The sequence below is a fragment of the Falco rusticolus genome, chromosome 14, assembly GCF_015220075.1.
Source record: "Falco rusticolus isolate bFalRus1 chromosome 14, bFalRus1.pri, whole genome shotgun sequence".
Taxonomy (NCBI): domain Eukaryota; kingdom Metazoa; phylum Chordata; class Aves; order Falconiformes; family Falconidae; genus Falco; species Falco rusticolus.
In genome coordinates, this window is record NC_051200.1 from 2,024,895 (window position 1) to 2,028,948 (window position 4,054).

Genomic DNA, 4,054 nt, shown 5'->3' on the forward strand with positions numbered 1-4,054 from the left:
CTGTGATGTGTAAAGCATAACTGCAGTACGGCATCGGCAACCGGGTGTTAAGAACCACTGGACTTGACCCAGACGCATGGCACTAAGATCATCCCTGTCTAGGGGATGTCAGCAGAAGGTGTAAGAAATGGTATAGATTTTTTCTGTGAGGTATCTTCCAAACCTTCAGGGGAAACTCATTAGTTGCATACTACTGAGTCTCTTAGCAGAGGCTGTAATTATAATGACGCTGGAACTCATCACGTAAGGACCCAGACACCACCGCATGATGTCTAAACTCACTTTAAAAAATTTCCACCGAAGGGCCCTTTAGAATAAGGACAGTTCCAAGGGTTAAAGTCAAATCTGCAGGAGTCCATACCTAGTTCTACTTTCAGGCTTCACGGCAGCCTCATATTGCCTGAATTAAGCTACTTTTAAATTTTTTTTCTCCGGGAAGATACTTCAAAATCTATTTGTGACAGTCAAAATTCGAAAATATAGGCAAAAATCTGTGCTCCCTAAGGCTATTTCTTGAGACAGCTATTTCCTGAGTATCATTAAAGTGAGAAAAACAAACTCTGAAGGCCAAATTCATGCCTGGTGTCATTCAACTGACCTTAGTACCAGTGCATCAGCAATGGACTTGGCCATGTACATACATTAAGCTCTCTGCTTACAAAGTGACAGAATCCAGCGTCTGGGCATGACTGCGTGCATAGTGAGTGGAACTGGTTATTGAATTGTATCTAAACCCACCATCTCCATGTATTTTTGGCACTATTCTCTTTTATAACACTTGTAAACGAGGCTTCCTTTTCAACCTCCCTTGGCACTCCTACTCCAGGAGCTTAGCGCTGTGGTTATCTAGTAATGCCCCTTCCCATCCTTCCCTCAGGAAAAATGGCACAATAAATGGCTTTTTTCTCAAATGTTTCTCAGACAAAATGTAATTTTCATCAGCATTATGCAAGATTTCACTGTTTTGTTGATAGGAAATGATTGTGGTAGACTTCAGCTGCCTGTTAAACACTTCCAAAATGGTGTGACTAATTAGTGTCTAATGAAAATGACACTTCCTTAAATGAGTGACTAATAAAAATGAGAGTACAGGAATTGCTTGGTGTGGGACACACCATACCTACATTTTAGCTTACCTTTCCCTGCAAACTGCAGATCTTCAAACTCGTCTCCAGATTGCAAAATAATTTTAGAGAGCCACTCCTCTATCAGTAGAAAGCCTATCAGTAACCAGACTGATTTGATGTCTAGGGGTAGCACCACTGAAATCAAGTCCGATGGTGGCCTTAATATGAATGGGAGAATCAATGTCAATGTAAGGAACTCAGAGCAAGATCAAAAGAATTACAAGTTCTGGCAGTACAAGGGGATTTCTATAACAAATGTGATTTAAAATGACAGAAAAAAAAATCTGTAGTCTGAAGATGCTGTGAGCTGTACTTAGAAGTTCAATCAAGGCTGTGACATTGTCTTGGCGGCCTTGTACAAGCCACTTACTGCTCTGTGTCAGTTTTCTTTATCCATCAGATGGGGTTTTAACACACTGGGTGCCCCTTGTGATCCAGTGAAGGACAGTCAAAAGACTCTGTCCAAGAAAAATATTCACTGAAGCCACTCTTCTAACGGGTGCAGGGCTGATCTCTTCGGATGTGTCTGCAGAGCACACCAGTGCCAGAAGCAGGGTACTACTAATGCTTGGTGGGGCTCTGCCTGGCTCAGTACACATTCTGAGGTACTTCAGCAGCAAATGGTGCTGCTGTGAGTTGTATGGATATACTTACAACAAACTTTGTAAAGGAGAGGCCTTCAGGAATTCATTTTGCTCAGTTGAGATGCTGCAGCCCTTCAAGGGAACATGCTGCATTGTAGTGACACGTCCTCCTTGTTCCAATCGAACACAGCAACTCTTGTAAGACGCAGGGGTTACTGATGAGTCCACCTCATATTTTAAAAGTACTTTGCTGGTACCTGGAAAATCCAGCTGTTTCTTTCACTGCTCTGCCTACAGTTTACCACAGCAGCCATGCTAGTTCTTATTCTGGAGGGAATGCTCTGATGGAGCTCGCGCAGTGGAGTTTGGATTTTTTTTAAAGCTAACGCAGTGGAGTTTGATTTTTTTGAAGCATTCCAGCTGGTTCCAGCTGATTAATTGTATGAAACACAGCTCAACCTTGTCTTAGCAAAGTGTCTGATCAAACTGACTTTTCTAAATATCATCTTTGAAAACAAGAAAGCAGAGCAAGACAGAACAAAAGAAGCTGGTGGACAGGCAACATAGCCTGTCTTTAAATCCTATTCATCATTGATCCGTGTGGTTTTAAGATCCTTTTTTATGATTTCACCCTGCTCCCCAAGTACACTCAAAATTTATTTGCTAAGCTCAACTCTGTGGCCTAGTTCTCTGTTAGTTGCTCTCTTTTGACACCTGCCTTTGCTTCACCTCCTCAGATTCAGTCAGTGCACATTTCTGGTAGAAGATGAGAGGGAGCAAGTTCAGTGTTGGACAGCATCTCCCCCCATTATAACGTACCTACAATAAAGGTGGGCTAGAATTGCGTTTGCTTTCAAATTTCTCACAGATTAAGCTGAATCAATGTTTCTCCACTGTGACCATTTGCCAGCCTCAGAAACTCAGTTCTGCTCTGTGCTTTGCTCTACAGGAAAGCTCACTGGAAGAAGTCGGCACCCTTTATTCCTTGAGATTCCTGCTTGAAACTGATCTCTGTGGCGTAATAATTACTTTGGGAGTAAGCTGGGAAGATGATGGCATCTGGCTGAGAAATATATCTATTACTCCATGTTGTCCACTCATGTCAACGTGCTTATTTCTTCCCTCGGTTTTTATTTCTTGCCTTCTGTGTGTGAACATAGCTTTGGGAAGAGGAGGAAGAAGTGGTGCTATTATACAGGCATGTTGCGTAGCACTGTAGTCTCCTTCAGTGATCCCCACCCAGTTTATTATTAACATTCTAAATTATCATCATCCCTCTGCAAACCCCAGGAGACGCTACTGGGACAAGAAAATGACTTTGAACTGATGTGCAGCGCAAATGCAAATCCCTAATGAGTGCTGCCCCCAATAATTGCGGTGGAGCTGCCTGTGTGCAGGTGCCGCTTCGGCAATTACACCACCTGCGTGTCTCATTTCACCTTGCAGTGAAGCAGCGTGGGTTTATATAAGCAGTAAAATCATGGAGTCGCTTATGTCCAGGAGCATCCTACAACAGGTGTAAGGACCGCAGTGCTGGCGGACAGGATTTCCACAGCGTCTGTGGGGGGGCTGTCCGGCCCCCTACACCTTGGGCTTCCCACCCGCTGAGGGACTGTAAGAGCATCCCTGCCGTCCCCTTTTTCCTGCTCACCTTGCCTCTAACTAACATTATTTTAATAGGCTCCATAAGGTGTTGGAGTGCCTTTTCTCGCTGGCATCTGTAACAAACACTTGACGGACACGTTACACTATCGTCGTCCATCATGTAACAGTTAAAACCCGTACATTCTGGGGCTTGATACAAGGTCACCCTCCTGAGGCGAGTTCCTCAGCACACGCAGGGCCTGGCTGGCGCCGAGCCTGGGCCTGGGCAGGGCCCGCGACAGGCATTGCAGAGGCGGCAGCAGGTGAATAGTAATGACAGCAGCTCTTCGGGATCAAGCTCGGGTGTCCACGAGGGACGGCATTATGCTTTGAAATCAAAATATACGGAAAAACTATTACTAGTAATCTAGTTCTGTCGCGCGACTGTACGAGCTATTAACGTGGTCAAAATCCCCAACCCCCTTTCGTGAGTGGGGAATGCGATTAGCCTGCTGCCCATCAAGGGCAGCGCTGATGGCCGCACACACTGAGGGGAAAAAGGTGGGTTTTTTCCAGAGAGATCCCCGAGAGCTCCGCGTACCCGCCGCCGGGGAACAGGGCAGAGCGGGGCTGGGGGCGCGCCGGCAAGCCCGAGCGCGGCAAGCCCGAGCGCGCCGAGACCCCGCGCGGCTGCCCCGGCAGCGCCCTGCCCTCACCCAAGATGGCGGCGGTGCCGCCCCGCCGGCCTCTCGCGAGATT

The 4,054-nt window shown here is 46.3% G+C and overlaps 1 long non-coding RNA gene across 1 annotated transcript in view; it reads left to right on the top strand.

The window, feature by feature from the left end:
- Positions 1–2,769, top strand: part of LOC119157214 — a 56,480-nt gene extending 53,711 nt beyond the window's left edge. Inside the window, exon 3 of the long non-coding RNA XR_005107454.1 lies at positions 2,661–2,769. This is a non-coding gene — a long non-coding RNA (uncharacterized LOC119157214). The remainder of the gene's footprint in view (positions 1–2,660) is intronic.
- The last annotated feature ends 1,285 nt before the right edge of the window (positions 2,770–4,054 follow it).